We start from the raw sequence: 26,137 nt of genomic DNA, 5'->3' as shown, positions 1-26,137 counted from the left end.
TTTAATAATTTTTCTTTGTCTTTAATTTTTGCCAATTTGATTACTATGTGTCTCGGCATGTTTCTTCTTGGGTTTATCCTGTATGGGACTTGCTGCACTTCCTGGACTTGGGTGGCTATTTCCTTTCCCATGTTAAGGAAGTTTCTGACTATAATCTCTTCAAGTATTTTCTCTGGTTCTTTCTCTCTCTCCTCCTTCTGGGACCCCTATAATGCGAATGTTGTTGTATTTAATGTTGTCCCAGAGGTCTATTAGGCTGTCTTCATTTTTTTTCATCCTTTTTTCTTTATTCTGTTCCACAGCAGTGAATTCCACCATTCTGTCTTCCAGGTCAATTATCCGTTCTTCTGCCTCAGTTATTCTGCTATTGATTCCTTCTAGTGTAGTTTTCATTTCAGTTATTTTATTGTTCATCTCTGTTTGTTTGCTCTTTAATTCTTCTAGGTCTTTGTTAAACATTTCTTACATCTTCTTGGTCTTTGCCTCCATTCTTTTTCTGAGGTCCTGGATCAACTTCACTATCCTTATTCTGAATTCTTTTTCTGGAAGGTTGCCTATCTCCACTTCATTTAGTTGCTTTTCTGAGGTTTTATCTTGTTCCTTCATCTGGTACATAACCCTCTGCCTTTTCATCTTGTCTATCTTTCTGTGAATGTGGTTTTTTACAGGCTGCAGGACTGTAGTTCTTCTTGCTTCTGCTGTCTGCCCTCTGGTGGATGAGGCTATCTAAGAGGCTTATGCAAGTTTCCTGATGGGAGGGACTGGTGGTGGGTAGAGCTGACTGTTGCTCTGGTGGGCGGATCTCAGTAAAACTTTAATCTGCTTGACTGCTGATGGGTGGGGCTGGGTTCCCTTCCTCTTGGTTGTTTGGCTTGAGACAATCCAACACTTGGGCCTATCTGGGCTCTTTGGTGGGGCTAATGGTGGATTCTGGGAGGGCTCATGCCAAGGAGTACTTCTCACAACTTCTGCTGCCAGTGTCCTTGTCCCCACGGTGAGCCACAGCCACCACCCACCTCTGCAGGAGACCCTCCAACACTACCAGGTAGGTCTGGTTCAGTCTTTCCTGGGGTCACTGTTCCTTTCCCTGGGTCCCGATGCACACACTACTTTGTGTGTGCCCTCCAAAAGTGGAGTCTCTGTTTCCCCCAGTTCTGTCAAAGTCTTGCAATCAAATCCCAGTAGCCTTCAAAGTCTAATTCTCTAGGAATTCCTCCTCCCATTGCCAGTCCCCCAGGTTGAGAAGCCTGACGTGGGGCTCAGAACCTTCACTCCAGTGGGTGAACTTCTGTGGCATAAGTGTTCTCCAGTCTGTGAGTCACCCACCCAGCAGTTATGGGACTTGATTTTACTGTGATTGTGCCCCTCCTACCGTCTCACTGTGGCTTCTCCTTTGTCCTTGGACGTGGGGTACCCCTTCTGGTGAGTTCCAGTGTCCTCTTGTCAATGATTGTCCAGCAGCTAGTTGTGATCCTGGTGCTCTCACAAAAGGGAGTGAGAGCATGTCCTTCTACTTTGCCATCTTGGTTCCAATCTGAGATGATGTAATTTTACCAGAGTTATTCCAATACAGGATAAAAATAATTAGAAGGAAGTGTTCCAAAATGCTGTGGGTGAGTATTAGTTAGGATGGTGGAATTAAGGATCATTTATTATCTTTTCCTGAGCTCCTGGCTTGAAGAAAGTCCTAATTCAAGAGGAGTTGGTCTATAAGGGAAGGGGTGGGGTAAACCTCAGCCTGTGCCAACTATATGGAGCCAAAGGAATACAGATATGGCCACGGATGGGCAGACCTATGGATGGGGGCCAAGAAGGAAGATTCCTCTAAAAGGTGAAGAAATAAGGACTCCCAGAGTGAAGATTTTTGTATAATTATGACAGTCACCAGACAAAAAGAAAGAAGTGCAGAATGAGGAGAAAGATTGAAGATAATAAGAGAATGCCAATGAGCGGCTCATCAGAACATGGAGAGGACATGTTCAGATCAAGAATTGGTCTGCTTAGGACAGGAATAAAGACGCAGATGTAGAGAATGGACTTGAGGACATGGGGTGGGGGAAGGGTAAGCTGGGACGAAGTGAAAGAGTAGCATTGACATATATACACTACCAAATGTAAAATAGATAGCTAGTGAGAAGCAGCCGCATAGCACAGGGAGATCAGCTCGGTGCTTTGTGACCACCTAGAGGGGTGGGATAGGGAGGGTGGGAGGGAGGCGCAAGAGGGAGGGGATATGGGGATATATGTATACATATAGCTGATTCACTTTGTTATATAGCAGAAGCTAACACAACATTGTAAAGCAATTGTACTCCAATAGAGATGTTAAAAAAAAAAAAGAATTGGTCTGATTAATGCAAAAGTTATTTTCAGTTTACTTAATGGGATTGCTAGACAAGCTGACTCTTACATTTGCTATTTTCCTAATCTTTTTAAAGAGCATTTCCATTTTCTTTCAGACTCTGATGGAAAATCAGCTTCAGTTGCATTTTGTCACATGAACTAGCTTCAGTGAGCTCTATTAAGTTGGCTTCATAAATCAGCTTCTCCGATCCTTCATCATTTATTCTGCTGTCTCCTGGATTCTCTCCCACTTGTCTCTTTCTGGCAAGGACTTATCCATGGTGAGCACAGTGTCCTTGATCACAGCACCAAGTGTATGATACTTTCTCACTCCTATCATCCCTCAGTCCTTTCTTTTCATTCCTCCTCTCCTAGGTCTTCGCTTTAGTGGATGTGTTTTAGATACTACTTTGTTCTCAACTCTACTTCCAGACAGGACTCTGGGCCAAATCTTATCTAGATACTTCTTGTGGGTGTCTCTGTCTTTGCCTACAAACTTGGCAAGCTTCTTCAGGCAGGAGTGACATATGGTGCATTCCTAAAATAAATTCCTACAGAAAGTGTCATGAAATTGGGGCTCTCAAAGCATCCGGGGGCTGGAATTAAGTGTCAATGGTGAGAAAACTGTTAGGCAGGGCTCAAGACCAAACTTAGACAAAATTGTGAAGCTGGCAGAACTTATCTTCAGACCTACCGCCCACTCTCCGTTCAGCCCTGACCACCCTCCTCCAAGTTTTCAAAGCCCACACACTCTTCCTGCATGTTCTGGTCCCCATTCCCAGGCTTGCCCAAACTGGACAGCCAGTAAGATTCTGGGTCTAATTTTCTATGCTTATGCTTATTCAAATTTACATTTAATTAGCTCTCAATCAATAATAAAAGAGCAAAAATATTGGAACAGATACTTCACTAAAGAAGATACAGGAGGGCTTCCCTGGTGGCACAGTGGTTGAGAGTCCGCCTGCCGATGCAGGGGACACGGGTTCGTGCCCCGGTCCAGGAAGATCCCACATGCCGTGGAGTGGCTGGGCCCGTGAGCCGTGGCCGCTGAGCCTGCGCGTCCGGAGCCTGTGCTCCGCAACGGGAGAGGCCACAACAGTGAGAGGCCCGTGTACCGCAAAAAAAAAAAAAAAAAAAAGGAAGATACAGGAACGACAAGTACATGGAAAGATGATAAACATCATTAGCCATTAGGGAGATGCAAATTAAACCCACAATGAGATACCACCATATATTCACTAGGATGGGGAATAATAAATTGCTATCCAAAATTAAATTGTTTTAAAATTAAAAATTTTTTAATTAAAATGACTGATCATACTAAGTATTGGTAAGAATGTAAAGCAGCTGGTAATTCCATACACTGCTGGTGGGATGCAAAATGGTACAGCCAGTTTGGAAAATAGTGTGGACAGTTTTTTAAAAAGGTCAATATACACGGACCATATGACCCAGCCATTTCACTTCTATTTAGTTACCCAAGAGAAACAAAAGCATGTGTCCACACAAGCACTTGGACACAAGTGTTCAGAGCAGCTTAATTTGGAATTGCCCCAAACTGTAAACGATCTGTATTGGTCTACTCAGGCTGCTGTATCAAAATGCCACAGACTGCATGACTTAAACAACAGAAGTTCATTTTCTCACAATTCTGGAGGCCAGAAAGTCCACAGTCAAGATTCCAGCAGGGTTCTGGTTCTGTTGAGGGCTCTCTTCCTTGTTTGCAGATGGCTGCTTTGTCCTTTCCTCTGATTATGCTTGGAGAGAGAGAGAGAGCTTTCTGGTGTTTCTTCTTCTATGAACACTAATTGAATCCCATCAGAGCCCCACCCTTATGACTTAGTTTACCTTAATTACCTCTTCAAGACCCTATTTCCAAATACAGTAACATTGGAGATTAGTGCTTCAATTTTGGCGAGACATACTTCAGTACATAGCACACCCCAAATGTCCATCAACAGTGGAATAAACAAATAATTATGGTGTAGCCATATAATGGTATACTACCCATCAATTAAAAGAAATAAACTATTGCTTTACTCAATACTGTGGATAAAACTTAAAATAATCATGCAGAGTGAAAGAAGCCAGGCAAAAAAAGAATGTATACTAGGTCTTCCTATTTGCATTTAGAAATGCAAAGTCATCATTAGCAACAGAAAGCGGATTACTGATGGCCTGGGGATGGGTAAAGCGGAGAGGGACAGGAGGAAGGGATGATAAAGCGGCATGAGAAAACTTATGGGCTTGGTGAGTATGTTCGTTATCTTGATTGTGCCCATGGTTTCCTAGGTAATGGTTTCATTACCATATCGTCTACTTTAAATATATGCAGTTTACTGTATCAATTATATCTCAATGAAGGCTGTAAAACTTTTAGATTTCATTAGCCCTCACTTGGACAAGTTTAATCCATTTGTAGCAAGGTTGGCCTCTCTTAGGTATCTTGTACAGAGCCATTTCTGGCTCCTTCCTCACTCCTTCATCTCCTTGCCTGAGCCAGGAATTTCTTGTGTTCTGCCAAATATTGAGAGGCCTGCCTATAAAGAAAAACAATAATCAGGTCTAGCAAAGTATTTTCTTCTAAAACATATTGTGAAATCTGAAGACAATGAGTTTGCTCTGTATTAACTTGTCTTTGAAGAAGTGGTGTGCCATGTCTGGGGATGCTAGGCTATCACCTGAGAAATCATGTGAGGATGTGATTATGAATGTATGGTGTCTGCTCTGTGTACCTGGGCATTGATGGCAGCAATCACCACTAACGTGTCTACTCAATGATTGCTGGTCTTGCAACTTCATTTGTAATTTCAGCATATATATGTGATGATATCCCAGGAGTTCAGGCATCATCCAGGGGCTAAAGCTAAGTCCCCAAGTTCTCAAGCTCCAACGTAGAAGATGTTTCTTGCAACCATCCCCATAGGTAGCAGGGGCTTGTGGGTGCTGGTTGGGTCCCAGCTGTGACAATAACAGCCAATGTGTGCAGCCTGGTAAAAATGAGGCCTAGCTATCTCTCATTGTGAAAAGCATGGCCATAATACTTTGCAGGTCCTGCCATCAGAAGGTGGAGTCTATTTCCCCACTTCTTGAATTTGGACTGGTCTTGTGACTTGCTTCTTGACCAGTGAGATGTTGGAAAAGTGACACTGTACAAGTTCGAGAACCTAGGCCTAAGAGATCTTGCAGTTCCACCCTAGCCCGCTTGGCATGCTTCTGCAGCCATGTAGCCTGCAGTAGACAATTGAATGACATCAGCTGGAGAGGAGCAGCTAGCATCAAGACCCTGGTCCTGTAAGTGAGGTCATCTGAGATCATCCTGCTTTAGTCAACCCACCAGATGACTGCAAACTCATGAGAGACCCCAGGCACGACTGGGAGAACTGCCCTCGTAAGCCCAGTCCCAATGCAGAATCATGAACAAAAGATGGTTATTGCTGGAAGTGGCTCAGTTTGGGGGTGATAGGTTATTTGTTGTGCAGTCACAGGTAACTGCAATGCTTATCTAAGGACCCTTTGTGAAATCTAAGGCTGTTCCCAGGAAGCTGCTTAGAACCAGTTTCTAGGGTTTTCACTGCCTTGCCTCACAATAGCAGGCAAGTCACTTACCATCTGCACCTCAATTATTTTGCTATTCAGATGGGAACAGCGGCATGTATTGCAGAGGGTGTGTTGTAAAAAGTTATTCTTGTGAGATGTTTCTATATGCAGTTGTGGGAGAGTGAAAAGTTTAGCTACATATTTAGAAAGTGGGTCTATTTTGATAGTGTTGGCTAATAAGTTTTCTTTGTTGAGGCTGTTCTTAAATAGACTTAATGTCAGCCTGTTCTGGTTTTACTAGCAGACAGTCTTCAGACTACTGATTACTATCTCTTCCCTCTCGTTTACCACTGATCCCCTCCCCACGCCCTTCCTGTCACCTTTGGGGCAGGAGACCTGGGGATGTTGCCGCCTTGCACAGCTTTTATCCTTTACCTTTAGGAGAGCTTTTTATCTTATTTCTATCTTTTGCTCCTAGCACTGTGCCCTATATATAATAGGTGCTCAATATATGTTGAACGATGACACAATTAAACTGCCAATGCTTGGATAGAAGGGCCTAAGGAAGGTAAAAGTTTAGTTATTTCATTAGAGAGAGAAGCTGCCTATTCAAAGAGGCACCTGCTAAAGTCTAGGATGGGTACTACAAAGGACCTTGGGGCAAATCCTATTTTGCAAGAATTGTCCCTTTAATTATGCAAAGATAGAGCCAGTGGTGGCCCATTGTCCTGGAGGAAGGAAGCAAATATGGCAAGCTTTGGTCTGATGCCTTGTGTGTGGTTGACTGTTGGGAAGAAGTTGGAGAAATATGCATCAGGGGCCAAGGAGTCTACCTGAATGAAAGGGATTTAATACTCAGACTACATCTCTTTACAGTTTAATATTATTCAACACTTCCGATGCCTGAGATGGTCCCAGCTAAGGTCAGCAGGCAGGAAGTGACACCAAGGCTCCCCAAAGGGTAAATTAAATCAATGGCAAGGGTGAGCCTAGAATGGCCATTTGGGCTCAACACCAGTACTGAGATTATCAGATTAGAAAGGCTGTTGTGGGCAGAATGTGTCTAAGGCTGGAAACCCTTCCTGACCTAGTCACCTAGTACTTTGAGTGAGCTTTGGAATCAATAACTGTGTGCATGTGTGAAACACACAGATGAAACTTCAGGAGCTCAGGTCTTTAGAGGTGAGGAAAGACCGTTATAACAACCAGGGGCTAAAACTCTGGCCTAGTGTAACAGTGTGAGGAAGGACAAGCTCTTTCTCTGTTCCTTACACTGACAACAATTTTATCTCTGATTAAGAGTGTGGGGTGTACATAAAACTCCTAGAAGAGAACATAGGCAAAAAATTCTCTGACATGAATCATACCAACGTTTTCTCAGGTCAGTCTCCCAAGGCAATAGAAATAAAAGCAAAAATAAACAAATGGGACCTAATCAAGTTTACAAGCTTTTGTACAGCAAACCATAAACAAAACGAAAAGACAACCTATGGAAAGGGAGAAAATATTTGCAAACAATGAGACCAACAACGGCTAAAATTCCTAAATATACAAACAGCTCATACAACTCAACAACAAAAAACCAAACAACCCAATAGAAAAATAGGCAGAAGAACTAAATAGACATTTCACCAAAGAAGACATACAGACAGCCAACAGGCACATGAAAAGATGCTAAACATTGCTAATTATTAGAGAAATGCAAATCAAAACTACAGAGATACCACATCACACCTGTCATCATTAACAAGTCTACAAACAACAAATGCTGGAGAGGGTGTGGAGAAAAGGGAATCCTCTTATACTGTTGATGGGAATGTACATTGGTATAGCCACTATGGAAAAGTGTGGCGGTTCCTCAAAAAACTAAAAATAGGGTTGCTATATGATCCAGCAACCCCACTCCTGGGCATATATTTGAACAAAACTATAATTTGAAAAGATACATGCACCCCTATGTTCATAGCAGCAGTATTCACAATAGCCAAGATATGAAAGCAACCTAAATGGCCATCAACCGATGAGTGGATAAAGAATATGTGGTATCTATCTATCTATCTATCTATATCTATATATAGATATAGATATATTACTCAGTCATAAAAAAAGAATGAAATAATGCCATTTACAGCAACATGGATGGAGTTAGAAATTATCATACTAAGTGAAGTAAGTCAGAAAGAGAAAGGCAAATACCATATGATATCACTTATATGTGGAATCTAAAATATGACACAAATGAACTTATCTATGAAACAGAAACAGACTTGTGGACATAGAGAACAGACTTGTGGTTTCAGGGGTTGGGAGAGGACGGAGTGGGAGTTTGGGATTAGCTGATGCAAACTAGTATAAAGAGAATGGATAAACAACAAAGTCCTACTGTATAGCACAGGGAACTATATTCAATATCCTGTGATAAACCATACTGGAAAAGAATATAAAAAAGAATGTATGTATATGTATAACTGAATCACTTTGCTGTATAGCAGAAATTAGCACAACATTATAAATCAACCATACTTCAATTAAAAAAAAGAGTGTGGGGTGTAGAGCTGAAGTACCTGGGTGCACACCCCAATTCTACCAATTACTACCTTGCAGTGTTGTTAAAAGGATTAAATAAGAGCTACGTGTTACTTGCTTATAGCAATACTTCATATGGAGTGAAAGATCAGTAAATGTTGGCTGTGTCCTTTCACAGGTGTAGGCAAGGATCACAGGGCTGAGCAGAATGTCCTTTTTTTCAACTGTGGTCCCGTGGTCAGCAATGGCAGATTCTCTGGCTCTCCCTCTGAGAGGCGCTTGGAAAAAGTAAGGACTGGTGCTTCGTCATGACCGTCAACAGTGTGTTCCAGTGCCCATGGTACTGATTTCAGAGGACTGTCACATCCAGGTGTGAGCTGTGACACTGTGTCTCTGGCCGCCTATCCTACGCTACGAGCAACTTTAGGTGTCTGTCAGCCTCAAGGAGGCTCTCTTTGTCCCAGCTTCAAGGTGAGCACAGAGGTATGTGCAGGATTTCGACTATCACCAAAGGTAGCCCCAGGCAGGAAAGAAGCCCAGTTTCATGTGGCAACACTGAACCCAAGCTGTCTGATAAGACATTGAATGGAAATGTGACCTAGCTTTGTATACCTTAGCTGGAGTGAAATGTCTCATCCTAACCACCGCAGTGGTTCTTAAAGTGTGGTCCTGGGCCAGCAGCATCACATGACCTGGGCACTGGTTAGAAATGCACAGCTTCAAGCCCCATCCCAGACTCCCTGAATCAGAAACTCAGGGGGTGGGTCCCAGCAATCTCTGTTTAACAAGCTCTTGGGATGATTCTGGTGCTTATGAAAGAGGTGGAGAACCAGCGCTCTCTAACATCCCTGAAAAATGATTGTTTGTCTGACCTCTGCTTGACCTCTTGTGATGGAGAACTCACCACCTCTGAGCATCGCCTTAAACACGTCTTGCCCAAATCAAACTCCTTGTCATTTTTCTTTCATTGGTTCTAATTCTACCATTCACTTTGGGGAGTGAAAAAAAATAATAACTGAGTACCAGGTAACTTTGTTTACATTGTATTTAGTTAAGAGTTGAATGTACATTAAATTGTGCAGTTGAATTCTATATCCATACTGACAATTTGCATAAAGTATGGATCTTGAATACTAGTGGAGGCACATACTTTAGGGTTTTTGTATACAGATCCTCTGTCAAGTATTTATCGCCCAATAGAATATTTATATATATACAGATTAAGGAAATTCTTATATTTAAAGAAAGTGAGTTGTAGTGTGAGAGAAGGCATGAAATAGTGGAAAAACTCCAACCTAGTGGCGAAAGGACATGAATTCTGGTTCTGGATCTGCTGTTGGTTAGCTCCATGTTATCGAGTGTGCAAGCTACTTGCTCTGCACCTTAGTTTCCTCATTTGTAAAATGAGGGGCTTGGATTTATGGTTTATTTGGGGGGATTCTATGAGTCTTACTTTGGGAGGCAACCTTTGTGAGATAAGAAATGCATTTTCATGAGGCATATGTGTTGACTGGAAAGATTACATTAAGACAATCTATGACAAAAATCACACACCTGTTTCTCTAAGCATCACTTACATCCTGCTTTGGAATCTGGATCCTGGTTCTTTTTGCTCTGGAAATTAGCGATAGGTGGCTTGACAGAAGAGAGAACAGGTGCGGGAGGAGCTAACAGGGGCTTTGGAGAAATGAAAGACTTGCTTTCCTGAAATAAGCTCCAGCCTTCAGCCAAATTACTTGTGTAGATTTCCATAACTAATAAAAAAAAAAACCTCATGATAAATATAGGCTCAGTAAAGGGTCTTAAAAATAGGATCGAGGCTTGGGCTGTAGGCTTGGGTAGGGAACCTGAAGCAGCTTTCCTCTTTCTTCTACTTTCCTTCTCTTTTCTTCATTCATCCATGAGCATTGATCTGAAAAGGAGACAGTTCAGGACTCTTAGATTACAAGTAACTGATTGGCCGATTTAGTTCAGAAGATATTTATTTTTTGAGTGATGGATGCTGGAGTGGCTACAGCTTTAAAGGAACAACTGAGTCCAGGGAGTGGGCTGCCCTGCTCTCAGTAGGGCACCGGGGGAATCTGTTTTATGGGATGCTGCTATGAGATGACTCTCTGTATTTGTCTCAACTCAAAATTCAGATTCCCCAGGAAGAGATTCTGATTGCCCACTTAAGTCCTGTGTCCACACCGTGATCAGGGGAGGAGTCCTGTGATGAACAGCTTCACCAAAAGACCATGGAATGGGGTAGGGCAGCTCCCCAAAAGTATGTGTGTATGTGGGGGGTGGTAAGAGTAGGGTCTAGTGGCTGCTACCAGAAGGGGAGGGGTGATGCGCAGACACATGTCATGGTGTCCAAGGCTCCAGAGCCTCTCAGGAACAACTGCAAGCGACAGCAGCATCAGGTGCCACCAAAGGGCTCCCAGGGCACAACTGGGGAATTTCAGGAGCTCTGAGAGCGGGCTGTCCTGAAGGCTGACACCCAGTGCCTGGTTTATACCATAGAAGATACAGCCAACTTCTCTTCTACTTCTTATGAATCTTGTAAATAGTTGGCATTCAATAATATTCATTGACTAATTGACTGACTGAATGAATGAATGGCACAGCTCTTACATGGGCTAGGGAGGGACTTCTGTCCTACATTAGCCTGAATTGAATTTGTTTAGAAACTGCTTAATGACAAATCTTTTAGTCGCAAGGGATTGAAGGCCATCAGAGCTGTTTAGCAAAAAATGGTCCTTACTGGGATGCCATCTCTGGCAGCCAGGCACAGACCTGAACTAAGGCCTGAATGCCAGGTAGACTCTGCCCCTTGTCTTGTCTCCTCTCTAAATCTGCTTCACTTTTCCATTCAGATGTGGCAGTTGGGCATTCTTTAATTTTTCAGTCTACCTTGTCAGAAAATAGCTGTCTGTGCCTCCAGGATTTGTATCTGCTCTAATCAAGAGGCCAGGGTGACTCAATCAGAGTTACCTTCATTCCCACTCCAAACCTAGAGCAGGGAGGCTATGTGGCCCAGCTTGGGCCAGGGGTCTGCGTCTGGCTCAATCAACCAAAATGGCCAAAGTGGCGCTTGGAGGGGGCGCGTCACCATTATGATGTGGATTTGGGTACGGGGGCAGTTCTTGGAAAAGGAGAGATCTGAGCACACAACGCATCTGGTGTCTCTTACAGAAGACAAATAACATATTTGCTTACATTTGTAGTGCTTTAAGAATACTTGATATTCATGACCTCATTTGATTCTTGGCCCAACTGTCAAATCAGGTTGGCAAATCAGGTATTAATAGCCTTTCTTCCATATCTACTTTATCTCACTCTGCTGTGGGTCCTGCTTTTTAATTCCTGACTCTCCCATTTGACTTTAGTTTATTGAGGGCAGAGACCAATATTCTGTTATCTATAGCCCTACTACCTAGCCTGGGCTCTGTAAGCAGTGGTATCTAATTTATATTGATTAAGTTAAATTCCTATTTTCACAGATGTCAAGACCGAGGTCCAGAGTACTGAATAGCTTGCTATATAGGACACACAGCTAGAAGGAAGAGAACCTGATGAATTGTGATGATGAATATAGAATATATATCATTCCTCTCTATCCAGTGGATGATTCTTAGCAATTACAGAGGAGCCCTCAAGAGCCCCCAATTATATCGTGGTTTACGCTAGGTTGCCATCTTAGAGACGGGGTCTGCAACAACTCAGAAAGATCATGCTTTAAGGCAGAGAGCCCGGGCTCTGACGTTAGAGGCCTGAAGTCTGGTGGCCTCCGGGAGAACAGTTTCTGCTCTTCAGGTGGGGTCTTTGCCAGAGGAGGTAGACAAACAGTGAAAGAAGGCAGGTTATCAAAACTTTCAGCTAGGGAATTCCCTGGTGGTCCAGTTGTTAAGACTCCGTGCTTCCACTGCAGGGGGCATGGGTTCGGTCCCTGGTCCGGGAACTAAGATCCCACATGCTACTCAGCCCGGCCAAAAAAAAAAAAACCCTTTCGGCTATCTTAGCCATCTGACAATTGAACTTGATGGGAGAGAGAGGAGAAGGAAGGTGAGGGGAATACTGACTTTTGGGGAAGTTTTCTCCTACGTGACAGGAGGCTTTCAGGGACACCTACAAGCTGGGGTTGATGGTCCCCAAACTGGGTGAGATCTTCCAGTTCTGCTATTTACCAAATGACCTGGGCAAGTCATGTCACCAGGGCTGTGTGAAGGCTAAATGAGAAAATGTAGGGGAAAGCCTTCATGACGGTAGATCATTATATAACCACTCTTACCTCTCTCCATTCAAAGTAGGACAACCAGGAATGTGCCAGGCAAAGATGAAGGCCAAGTCTCTTTCCTCAAAGATCTGATGGTCAAGGGAGGAGAGGAGACGGCAGTGCAAAGTGGCGAGGGCTCTGAGTGCGGGTCAGTCCCGTGTGACCCAGAGAGGAAACCTCCTGTGTGTCTTCAGGATGGTCAGGAAAGTGTTCCCAGAGTGTGGAGATTTGGAGCTAGGTCTTCAAGGGTAGGTAGGAGTCCACTAGGCAGAGGAAGTTTTGTTTGCAGGAAGTAGTGAAGGATGATTTTGAAGAGATGGAATTACAAAAGGGCCTGAGGCTGATATCACTACTGTCAGAGTCATAATATTTATGCTGTATAGGCCACACTTGGCCATCTGATTTCAGGGGTCCCAACCAGAAGGCTCTTAAGATTTCTTTTTCCCAGCTTGCTGGTGGCGTCCATTCTTCTGTTCATCTCCATTTCTTCAGAGCTAGAAGAGATCTTGAGGATGATCTGGTGCCATCCTCTGCTCCAAGGTAGGAATGGGTTGGTGTTATTGAGGATGCGAATGTGCATGAGAGATGCTCCAGTCAGTAACTGGGGACATAGAACCCAGAACCGACTCTCCTAGAGCTCTTGTTCTCTATTGAGATGCTTCTTTTCCTGGGTCCCTTGTAAGTTTCAAATCTTCATTTCAGGTAATAGTTGAGGTATTATTTATTTATACTTCAAATTTCAAGTCCTTCCTTGGTAGCAGTTTATAAAAACGGAGAGAAGCTGAGTCAGGGAAGAAACAAACAGAATGGGAGGGCTGAAGGCTTCACCAACAAGAAGATAAATTTCCTCGGCTGTTAGTGGGTTCAGCATCTGTAGCAAGCCTACCCAGTGGAAAGGCTCCTTATCCAAACCACAGGCCCTGGGAACTCTGAGACCCAGGAGTGCTATTTTCATCGTCAATGACTGGAAGGAACCCGGATGTAGAATGTTAAGGGTTGGAGGGTTTATCAGAATCAGTTGTTATTATTTTATTTCCTTCTTTCCTTTCCTTCTCACTTCCCGTATTAGTGACCTGGTGTCACAGCCCCAGAAGAGAGCAACGCAGGGATGCAGGATGAGGCACGTGAGAGAGGGGAATGTGGAGCAGATGGCATCTGTAGACCCAGCTGTAGCTCATGAGGGAGGAGGGCAGGGCAGAGAATGGATCACTGTTGGAGCAGCTGGAGTGACAGGGGACAAGTGGGCTGCCTGCGGTTATTAATAGGCACTCGGACATATAGTTACGATCAGTGGCTTAACTTAGGGGGAGAACAGTCACACCCGGCCACATCCGTGCCCCACACCAAAGACACCTGAAGTGTGCAAAGTGCCTGTTCTGAACCCAGCTCGCCCAGGGTAGGAAGCAGGCCGCCTCTGGTGGGAGTTGGGAGATCGGAGCTTGCTCAAGCTGTATGTTGTGGTTCTGCCTCTCTCTGTAAAAAGAAGGAAGGATGGAAAGAAGGAAAGAGTGGGGGGAAGAAGAAAGGAAGGAGGGAAGGAAGGATCGAGAGAGAGAGACACCAGGTTGCTCACATTAAAACCTAAACTCAGGCCAAGCCCCCATATGTTTCTATTCCCCCACACCTAGCCTCACGTCTGAGTGGGGAAATGGGTCCCATTTACCCATGAGAAATTCCACTTATGACATGTTGGAGGCCCAGAAGAGGAGCAAGGGAATCTAAATGCCAAGAGGCAAGGAATAAGCGCAGACTGCCAGCCCTGACCCGGGAGGGTGGGTGAGGCCTGCGATGGGGACGGTGACGGGGTGTGGGATGGAGTCCAAATCTCAGACTTCCTCTGCGCTCTCCTTGGCCCCAAACAGACATCTTCAGTCCATCCTCCATGCCTGGAGACACCCTCTGGACCAGGGATTCTCTGAACTGGAGGCTACACTCACTGCGTCTCAAGTGGAGGGGTTCGGCCTGGCCCTGGGCTGGGAGGGCTGAGAGCCTGCATAGCCTCTGAGCTTGAAGGGTCGGTGGCGCTGCCCCAGGTGTCACTGCTTGGCTGTCACAGCTTGGCCTGGGGACAGGTTAGCATAAGGGGGTGGGAGTCAATCTGCCTCCCCCAGTCCGGATCTAAAAGCCTTCCCATATCGGAACCTGAAAGTCTTCCTGTGCGTAAACGGGTGGATCTTGGATTCTGCCCCAACTCACACCACTCCTGTAACTTAATGGCTCTGGACCCCAGTTTATATACAAAGGGATTATTAAAAGTACCCAGCGCATAGTTTTTTGGTGAAGATGAAATGTGAAAGGCATGAGAAGTGCTGGACACCAGCCTGACACACTGAGGTGTTCGAGAAAGGTTATTTTTGCTGCTATTCTCCTCCCATCTCAGTGTGTTCTTTCACAAAGCCAGTGGACACCAGAAGACTTGGTGAGAAAGTTAACACAAAAACCAACCCTCGGGAGGAAATGGATTCCGACCAGGAAAAGTTTGGGGATCGAAGGCTGTTACCCATGACTGGGTCTAGGGCTTCTGCTACTTATTACTGAGTTATCACATTAAGTAGCTTCCCTGAGCCTCAGTTTCCTTATTAGCAAAGTCGGTTAAAAAGAATACCTGCTTTATAGGAATTTTTTTTTGAGGGCCCAAAGAGGTAATATAATCCCATCTGCCTTTATTGAGGGCTCACTAGACTGCAGGCACAGTTCTTAGAGCTGCCCATGTATTACCTCAATCCTTAAAACCACTTCAGATTGTGGGCGTTTACATACATCCAAACTTACCAAATTTAAAACATTAAGTATGTGCAGTTCTTTGTATATCAATTATACTGCAATAAAGCTATAGGAAAGCACTTTAGGAGGTAGGTACGATTTTTTAAATCCCCATTGTGAAGATGAAGAAACTGAGGTTTAACAGACACGTTAAGTAAATTGTCCTAGAACACACAGCCAGTCATAACAGAACTGGGATTCAAACACAGACAGCCTGGTTCTAGAAGCTATACTCCTAATCAGTGCACCTATGTGTAAAAGTGTTTTTGGAACTGAAAATGCTGTTTCCATGTTGGTCGTTGTTACAAGTGGTGGCCTAGTTGGTACGTCAGCGGCATTGTCCTTGTACGCCAAATGAGGGCATGTGAATTAACTCCTAACCTATTGCCTGGTACCCAATAAGCTCTCAGTCACTCTGCCATCCCTTGCTGTTGTCCCCAAGAGACGACAAGATGCAAAAGAAAGAATGTCAATTCCATCACGTGTAAAGCTATGGGAGGGTGGAGTAGGGGGTGGGTTAAGGGCAAGTAATGAAATAATAAAGAGACAGATCACACTGCTGTAAGCAATTGCTCCTTACCTGGGCATCAACACAATCCAAAGAAACAAAGGGAAGTCTTCAAATCGGGATCGAGCCACCTTTAGTTCAACAGGAAGCACAAGATCATTTCCCTGACGTTCCACTGGCCTGACAGGCCGCCCTCTGGGGCTCCCACTGGCCCACGCGGGGCTCCATTCTGTAACCCAGAAAACACGCAAACGTCATCCCACAGACCTGACCAGTGTCGCGAGACTCATGTCACGTCTGTGAGTAAAAGGTGAACAGCCTTCAACTCTGCAAGGCAGAGCCGTTTAAAAAGTTTCTCTGGATAAGTCAGACATAGAAAGACACATACTGTATGCTATCACTTATATGTGTAATCTAAAAAATACAACAAATGGGACTTCCCTGGTGGTGCAGTGGTTAAGAATCCACCTGCCAGTGCAGGGGACATGGGTTCGAGCCCTGGTCCGGGAAGATCCCACATGCCGCGGAGCAACTAAACCCGTGCGCCACACTACTGAGCCTGCGCTCTAGAGCCCGTGCTCACCGCAGCTACTGAGACTGTGTGCTGCAACTACTGAAGCCCGGGTGCCTAGAGCCCGTGCTCCACAGCAAGGGAAGCCACCGCAATGAGAAGCCTGTGTACCGCAACGAAGAGTGGCCCCCACTCGCCGCAACCAGAGAAAGCCCTCATGCAGCAACGAAGACCCAACGCAGCCCCCACAAAAATAAAAATAAAGAGTAAATAAAAAATACAACAAACTAGTGAATAAAACAAAAAAGAAGCAGACTCACAGATATAGAGAACAAACTAGTGGTTACCAGTGGGGGTAGGAGGGGGAATCTAGGGGTGGGGGAAAAAGGGGTTATTATGAGATTATGTGAAATCATGTATGTGAAACTTTTGAAAAGTGTAAAGCACTATAGAATTTAAAGAACCTTTCATTCAGTGAAAATAAAAAACAAATTTTGGGGGGTAGAAATCTGGAAAGCTCCATGCCAAAATAGGAAGTATTTTACCATTTGGGCTTGAATGTTTTCTATGGTGCCCTTAGTCACTTTATGGAGTTCATGTTTTCTGGACTGGACTGTTACTACTTAACAGTTCTTGGCTGAACTCCAGACCTACATAATCAGCTGCCCACCCGACATCTCCACTTGTGGGTGGGGCGGTGATCTCACACTGAGCATGCCTAAGAGTGAGCTGCTGAGATGCTCTCTGTTTTCCATTAATGGCAATGCTATGCTTTCAGTTGCTCAGGCCATAAACCTTGGCGTCATCCTTGACCCCTCTTTCTTTCCCACCTCTTCCAATCCACCAGCAAAGATAGCTGCTCTACCCTCAAAATATAGTTTACAATTCTGACCACCCTTCACCACACTCCTGGTCACCCCCATCGTCTAACCTGCTGCTATCTGTTGCCAGAATTATTGAAGAGACTCCCCATCTCACGCCCCTGCCCTTGCTTCTGCAGCCCATTGTGAACCTAGTGACCTGAGCGTTCCTGTTAAAGATGGACCACCCAACTCCCCTGCTGAACACTCTTCAATGGCTCCCATCTCATTCAAAGTGTCAACTTAAAAACACACAACATAAGAGTTGTCGAGTTTCAGGGACTTACTAAGGACTGTAGCCTGGGAGACAGCCACTGAGCTCTGAGGAACTGCTCCAAATTAGGGAGTCAGTTTACATACAAATTTTGGGGGCTAGGGAACACATGAGGTCAAGCATGCATCTTGGTAGAAGAGTGTTGCTGGTCACAAAGAACAGACATCTCAAGTTAATGACTTTAGTGCTTTTCTATGTATGGAAGATGCAAAAATCTGGGGTCATTGAAATTCTTCCTGAGACATGTGTCTACTATCTAGCGGCCCATTTATCCTGAGCACAGAGTGCCTCATCTTGTTTTGCCTTCTGAATTCCTCTCAGGGCACACTGTGAGTGGGAGACCCCAGTGGGTTGCAAATTCACCCTGGTAGAACTGGGTGATGAGTAATGCTTTTTGTTCTTCTTTGTTCACAAAAGTAAAAGCCAAAGTCCTCCTTTGACTGGAAAGTACCCCATGATCTGGCACCCCATTACTTCTCCTACTTCTTGCTACCCTGGAACTCTCATACCCATTAGGGTGGCCTCCTTGCTCTTTTCTTCAATACACAGGTACGATCCTGCCTCAGGGCCTTTGCACTGTTGTTTCCTCTGCCTGAATGCACTTCCCCCATATCTGTATGGTTGGCTTTCTCAATTTCTTCAGATCTTTATTTCAAAAGTCACCTTGCTAAGGAGGACTCCTCTGGCCACTCTGAAATACAACCTCTTCTAACATTTCATCTTCCACTCTCTCCCTCCACTGCCTCTTTTCCCTTCTTAACACAGATCCCTCTGTAATATTATATTGTGTATTTTACTTGCTTATTCTATTTGTCTGTCTCTCCTATTAGAAGATTGATTTATGAAGGGCGTTTTGTCTATTTTTGTTCACTATTGTATCTCTAGTGCCTTGAATAGTGCCTGTCACATAGTAGACACATGCGTAAATGTTTGGTGAGTAAATGAATGAATGGAATAAAAAACAAGGGACACAGAATTAGCTGTGGACCCTTTAGCAAGTAATTTGTCCTCTCTAGACTTGGGCTTCCTTGGATGTAAAATTGAGTTATTGCATTAGATGGTGCTAAGTTTCCCCTCAAATGACATGCAGCTAGTCTCTGAGTGAACTTGAAGAACTAGAAGTAATTGTGTGGCAAGAAAGGGCCAGAAGAGGGTCTGAAGATTTGGGTTCAAGCCCCAGTGATATCCATGGTCTAGGTTTCGGTTTCCACAACAATTGAAAAGGCTCCACCCAGTGATCACGAAGGTTACTTTCAGCACTTAAAGTGTAAAACTAGGGACTTCCCTGGTGGCACAGTGGTTAAGAATCCTCCTGCCAATGCAGGGGACACGGGTTCGAGCCCTGGTCTGGGAAGATCGCACATGCCATGGAGCAACTAAGCCCGAGCGTCACAACTACTGAGCCTGCGCTCTAGAGCCCGCGAGCCACAACTACTGAGCCTGCGTGCCACAACTACTGAAGCCCGTGTGCCTGGAGCCCATGCTCTGCAACAAGAGAAGCCACCACAATGAGAAGCCTGTGCACCGCAGCGAAGAGTAGCCCCCGCTCGCTGCAACTAGAGAAAGCCCCCGCGCAGCAACAAAGACGCAACGCAGCCAAAAATTAAAAATAAATAAAGTTACTTAAAAAAGAAGTGTAAAACTAGAAAAAAAATGTCATTAAAAAAGAGAGAAATATGGCCGCCATACTCCTCAATACCACACGGTGGCGAGGTTGTCCACCATGGTCTCTAGGAGGGCATTGCTGTGCCACGTCCATAACTACACAGCTCCTGCTCTCATAAAATGTATTTTTCACGAACAACTGTGAGAGTTGCTCATTCATCAGATCTTACTGGTTTATTTAAATAAGAAATAACAAAAATCTTTAAATTGATTTTTTTTTCTGATAAGGAGGCATTAATCTCAAAAGCGAGACAGTGAGCTGAAGTTTCAATTAAGTCTTGGTCACCAACATGATTTAAAGACGGAGATTTGAAAAGCTGAAGAATAAAAGAAGTCTATGCCTGTGTTAGGTGAGTAAGACCACAGCTAAGCTAAATTACTGAATAGTTCTAAAAGTACCTAGCCACATGTCTGTCTGCATATAACTTAAGAATGTTCCCTCCAGGAGGTGGAAAAGATAGGCAAGCAATGGACTGTTTATATTCCAGGAATTTTTGTTTGCTTGGAAGAGTCATTAAAGACTCTGAAAAATAAAAATGATTGTAAACAGTGATGGCATTCGCAGTGTGCCCTCAATTCATAGGAGTCATTATCAATATTGTTATTAATATTATTATTATTGTCATCCTCAGGGTCTATCTTTTTTACCTCCTCTACCATCTCTCTAACTTGCAATAATGCTTTCAGCTTGAAATCTATTTCATTATTACCAAAAAAAAGATTTTGTGGTTCTTTATTCTAATAGTATTGCATGGTTATTTTAGCTATATGGAAAATAAAAGTAAAACGAAGGCAATACAAATTACCCATACTCCACCACTCAGCTCAGAAATGATTAATAATGAGATTTTGGGTACTACACTTGATGCACACAGACGCACGCGTGCACCCACACACGTTTGTAATCATATTGTATGAAGGATTTTTTTCACTACTTTTTCATTTATTGTTATACTATGCACATTTCCACATCCTTAAAATTTTTCTTAATGATCATTAATAATAAGATACTTTTCTGATTAGAAAATCAGTACATTTTAATGGTAGAAAATACTGAATAGTACAGGACAAAGAAAATATATCACTCTTAGACTGGAGATAATCATCTAGACTAGAGATAATTATTCACATTGTTAAAAAAAATAAATTTGTTTATTTATTCATTTATTTTTGGCTGAGTTGGGTCTTTGTTGCTGCGCGCAGGTTTTGTCTAGTTGCGGCGAGTGGGGGCTACTCTGCTTTGCAGTGCACGGGCTTCTCATTGCGTTGGCTTCTCTTGTTGTGGAGCACGGGCTCTAGGTGCGTGGGGTTTAGTAGTTGTGGCGTGCGGGCTCAGCAGCTGTGGCTCACGGGCTCTAGAGCACAGGCTCAGTAGTTGTGGAGCACAGGCTTAGTGGCTACGCGGCACGTGGGGATCTTCTCTTGTTGTGGAGCACGGGTTCTAGGCATGCGGGCTTCAGTAGTTGTTGCTCACGGGCTCTAGAGCGCAGGCTCGGTAGTTGTGGTGCATGGGCTTAGTTGCTCCACGGCATGTGGGATCTTCCTGGACCAGGGCTTGAACCCGTGTCCCCTGCATTGGCAGGTGTATTCTTAACCACTGCACCACCAGGGAAGCCCGGTTTACATTTTGATATATTTCTTTCAATAATATTAATGCACACATACATTCCATAAAATTAGAAATATATTACATATACAATTCTTTTTCTTGATTTATCCAATTTACTTAAAAAAATTTTTTTAAGATTACAACAGATAGTTTTCTATCTCTTTTTCCTTTCCACTTTATGTGATCATTTTCCCAGTCATTACATGTTCTTCAAAAACCCCAATTGTACGGATAATCTTCCCTTTAATTCTCTTTTGATTGGACCTATTTGGGGTCCCTGATTGAAAGGCTTAAATGAAATCCTTGCAGACCCAGCATGGTCGTAAGAGGTTAATTTCATAGAGAGCCGTCCCACGGGGCTAGCTCTGCAACCAGGCTGAAAGAAGCAGAAATTACGTTTGATCTTTATTCCTTGATTAAAAGACTCTGATCATTGTTAAAATGCAACTTGGTCTCCAGAGATGAGACATTCTAAACAGTTGCCATGGGACTTTCCTGGCGGTCTGGTGGATAAGACTTCGCCTTCCAATGCAGGGGGTGTGGGTTCAAGGCCTGCTTGGGGAGCTAAGATCCCACATGCCTCGTGACCAAAGAACCAAAACACAAAACTGAAGCAATATTGTAACAAATTCAATAAAGACTTTAAAAATGGTCCGTATCAAAAAAAAAAATAAAGAGCTGCCATGGTACAGTTGTTTTCTGAACTGAGGTCTTTGTAGGAGATGCAAGGGAGAAGAAAGGAGGGAAGATTTCTTACCATTTTGTTGTTTCAAGCCCCATTAACTCTCAGAAGACAGGAATTAAAATACTATTGATTGTGATAAGAACATTTACAATTTATTGAGCACCTATTATGTATTAGGTACTGCAGGGAGTCCTCCTGACTTCATCTAATCCTCAAAACAGCCTCATTCTAGGGCTTCCCTGGTGGCGCAGTGGTTGAGAGTCCGCCTGCCGATGCAGGGGACACGGGTTCGTGCCCCGGTCCGGGAAGATCCCACATGCCGCAGAGCGGCTAGGCCCGTGGCCACTGAGCCTGCGCGTTCGGAGCCTGTGCTCTGCAACGGGAGAGGCCACAACAGTGAGAGGCCCGCGTACCGCAAAAAAAAAAAAAAAAAAAAAAAAACCAAACAGCCTCATTCTATAACAAATGAAATGGAGACTCAGAGGAAGGAAGTGCCTTGTCCACAGTGACATTGACAATGATTTGGTCCCGAGTGTTTGGCTCCAACTTCTGTCCTATCAGCCCTACCACACATTGTCCCGAAACATTTACTGAATGTCATATTACTGCAAATGGGGTTTATGAATCAGGAACTAGGGCTCCTCTCCTGAAATGGTGTACTGTGAGAGGTGAGAGGGGTGGGCTGACTCTTGGAAAAGCTGAACATCTGCCTGAGGGATTTTAGCACCAAAGTACTTATTTAAAATACTTCCCAGAAGACCTGAGGAGAGAGCGATATTCATTTACCAAATCATGCTTTAGGTTCAAATAATAACAATAACTACTACTACTTGACAGACTCTGTGCTAAGCACATAATATACATCCTGTCATTTAATCATTCTAGGAGCCCAGTGAGATAGTTATTATCCCCAATTTCCAGATGAGGGAGCTAGGGGGACCAGGGGATTAACTTGCCTAATTGCAAACAGTGAGTATGGATTCCGATCCAGTTAAAAGCCAAGGCCCCAAACTTTAATCATCAGTCTATGATGCTTGTTTGCCTGTTTGTTTTTTTCTCCCTCCCTCTCCCTCCTTCTTTCTCCCTTTTCTTTCTTTCTTTCTTTCTTCTTTTTTTTTAAGGGAAAAACCCTGGTTTAACTCTCAGTCAAGAAGCCTCTGTAGGGCTTCCCTGGTGGCGCAGTGGTTGAGAGTCCGCCTGCCGATGTGGGGGACACGGGTTTGTGCCCCGGTCCCAGGAGATCCCACATGCCACAGAGCGGCTGGGCCCGTGAGCCATGGCTGCTGAGCCTGCGCGTCTGGAGCCTGTGCTCTGCAACGGGAGAGGCCACAAACAGTGAGAGGCCCATGTACCACAAAAAAAAAAAAAAAAAAAAGAAGCCTCTGCAGTTTCCTAGGGTGCAATTAACTAATTACTTCCCTTGAGTGCTTCTGAGCCTGATGGGTAGAGGAAAGAAGAAAATAAATACATTTAATATCTAGTGGGTGCTAGGCAGCATGCTAAGAGCTCTTGTAGGACTTGTCTCATTTAATCCTACAAACCTCTATAAAAATCAGGTTCTATTTTTACATCTCTTTAAAAATAAGGAAACTGAGGTTCAAACAGGTACCCTGCCCCAAGTCACATGGATTTCAAAGGACAGAGCCAGGAGAAAGCATGATCTTCTGACGGAAGTCCATTGCCAAGCCACATCACCAATTGCTATTATTTTCTCCCTGCCTTATGCTATACCTTTCAGTGTGGTAGAGAAAATGATTCTTTTTGGGGTGACATTTGTCACCCCTTGCTTAATAGTGGTGAAATCTTGGTAATTCTACTTGCCTTTCAAAGTCTTTTGCAATCTGCCCTTTTTTTATTTAGTAAAGTTTATTTTCCATCACTCCCTTTTTGCTCTCTCACCTCATCTCAAGCTGGTATTTCTGTGATTTCTATCCACTGCATTAATTTCCATTTCCATGCTTCCTATTCTCCACTAATCAAGCTGTATACACCTTTGGATGCCCGACTTAAGCACCTCCTCATCCATTCCTCATCTATTCTCATCCTCAGAGATGGTAACATTTGGTCACCTCCCAGCCCTACTCAAAAGCTTTCAGGGCTAAACTTTTATCTGCTAAACCAAACACAGACTTTTTTTTCCTCAGCCTGGTATTCAAGTCAGTCATTCAGTCACAAATATGTAGAGAACCAATTACGTGCCAGGAGCCCTCTAGGTGCTGGGACAACTTTGGAGAATCAGAGGGTTGCTGCCCTCATGGTGAACGAGCTAGACATTAAATAATTACAAATAGTCAATTAAATATTTACTTGTCTGAAACAAGTAATTACAAGGCCCTCGACAAATCTGGCCTCAACCTATCTTTTCAGAGTTCTTTCTCATTCTTTTACTGTATCCCTGGGCTTACTCGGGCTTCCCCACCTCTGTGGTGGGTCCATGTTCACCCTCCAATCCTGAATGCAGGTTCCTCCCTGTTCCCCTACATCCACCTCCAGGACTGGCTTTAGTTCTGCCTCTTCCATGAAACCTGGCTAGACAACTTCTGCTAGACAGCTTTAGCCTGAAGGATATTCCCTCATTTGAATTCCTAGCACTTATCCATTCAACAAATATTTACTGAATGACTTCTTGAAATGTTTGATGAATGACACTTCATGAAAGATTTAAGTTATGTGGGTAATTAGACTTTTCCTACTGAGAGGGATCAAGGATTTTTTTTTCTTCTTCTCTTCTGGGTGGGGAAGAAGTAGAGATCAAAACTGTATAGTAAAACATACAAAATTATCAATAAGCAAAGTGACAATAAAAATTGCCCAATTATTCATAATCCTACCACTTGAAAGAGATCACCACTGACAATTTTTCTCTATACCTTTTTAGTGTTTTTGTTTTTTTTCTGTTTGTTTCTCTCCGTGTGTCTACATCATTTTGGAAAATTCCTTCTTCCTCCAAATTAAATTTTTATCAAGAAAACATTTCGTCTTATGGTCTTTTTAAAAACATGAAATACCTCTACCCCCTCCTTACTTGATCTCTTCTGCTTGGGAGTGCCATAGTTTTATTCTGAACAAAATTTAGGGAGTTTACTCAAAGACTCATCCATATCTTTTCCAGTTCACTGATCCTATGCACAATAAGAATGTGGACACTCTTTTAGGGCATTTACTCAGAAATTCTTTCTCAAGCCCTACTGCAGTTGACCTTTGGTATGGCACTCTACCCTAACTTCTTCAAGGCCTGAAATGGGTGGGGGACACATGAGTGTAGCCATACTCATGAACAAGCCACAGAATGTCAGGCCTACAAGATCATAGGAGATCTTCCAGTCCACCCCCTCACTTTGAGGTTGAGCAGTCGGTTGAGTACTTGCCCAAGATCTTGCAGCTGGTGGCAGCAAAGCTGGAGATGCCAGCCCTGGCTTTCTTTCCAAATTGCCCCACTGTCTTCAGTGTGTCTAACAATTACCCCCAAACTATAATTAGACAAAAAACACTCAGTGGATGCCAAATAAATCGGATCTATTCCTACCACGGAAGGGGAAAAGTTTAGTAGAGATCAGGCTAGATCTCTCAGCATGGGCTTGTTTTGAAATGTCAGAGAACCATCTCACTGGAAATCTATATTGCCGTGAAAGGATTAAAGCACAGAAGAAATATTAGGGGCCATCTCTTTCTTTCTTTCTTTCTTTCCTTTCTTTCTTTCTTTCATGTTTGAGAAGTGGAGGACAACGAAAGGATGTAGAAAAGTCAGCCTTGCTCATGAACTGAAGTATCGTTTTGATGTATATTCAGCTTTGGTTCTTAATCTGATTTCTGTTAAGGTCACTGTGATCCAAGGTGCAATTCCCCCCAGGCAAAAAAATTCCAAGATTTGTAGAGAAACTGAGCCTCTTCAGAGAGACCAAGCCCACTTCACCGACAGCTTTCCCACCCTCAGTTTGCGCTCCAGTAAAGTGGTCTTTCCTCTGAATTCTAAAAATCAACGGTATTGGAATATCTTCTTACAGGAACCTAGGAAAGGGCGAGCTGTATGCAGTCTTCACAGAGGCGAGAACTGTAGTTTTAAGAGTTCTAAAGAACATTCCAGTGGGCCTGAAGGTCTTACTAGATGAAAGGTTACGGAAGGAGTCGGGGTGCAATTCAGTCGGACTGGAGTGGAAGCTGATCCACCTGGTAGGACTAGGGCAGAGGCAGCTCCAAGAGAAGGGAAAATCCAAAGGTAAGAAGGCGCTGGAGAAGAAAGAGTTCTCACGGGGCCCGCAACCCAGCTCGCTTCTCCTCTGCTCACTCTCAAAATCTCACTTTAGGATGAAGAACACAGATGCTACCCAGTGGAATCCCTACCTCTTAGCGGCAAACAAAGGGAACGGTCTCCTTCACCCTTTTTGGTCTGAATGAGGGCTCAGCTTTACCTTTGAGTATCCACCCATCCTTCCTCAGGCGCCCAATGAGGCCGCAGCCTCTTCCTGACGGGCGGTGTTGAACTCTCCCAGGAAACGGACAGGTACCTCGGACCAATGGTTGGAGATGCGGGGGTCCAATGGGAGAGAGAAATGGGTCAACCTGGGGTTTGAGAATGAGAGAGCCCGCACGTTGGG

The 26,137-nt window shown here is 43.9% G+C and overlaps 1 long non-coding RNA gene across 3 annotated transcripts; it reads left to right on the top strand.

Moving 5' to 3' along the window:
- The first annotated feature begins 835 nt into the window (after window positions 1–835).
- On the top strand, window positions 836–26,126 carry LOC116746532. 3 transcript variants are annotated; one of them, XR_004347787.1, is made up of 5 exons: window positions 836–1,045; window positions 8,588–8,880; window positions 19,477–19,598; window positions 25,547–25,758; window positions 25,847–26,126. It is a non-coding gene; the product is annotated as an uncharacterized LOC116746532 (long non-coding RNA). The 3 variants fall into 3 exon arrangements; XR_004347798.1 differs by lacking the exon at window positions 8,588–8,880; XR_004347792.1 differs by lacking the exon at window positions 25,547–25,758.
- The last annotated feature ends 11 nt before the right edge of the window (window positions 26,127–26,137 follow it).

Source organism: Phocoena sinus, chromosome 2 (genome assembly GCF_008692025.1).
Source record: "Phocoena sinus isolate mPhoSin1 chromosome 2, mPhoSin1.pri, whole genome shotgun sequence".
Taxonomy (NCBI): domain Eukaryota; kingdom Metazoa; phylum Chordata; class Mammalia; order Artiodactyla; family Phocoenidae; genus Phocoena; species Phocoena sinus.
Note: the sequence above shows the minus strand (reverse complement) of the source record. Positions and strands in the feature narration are given on the sequence as shown.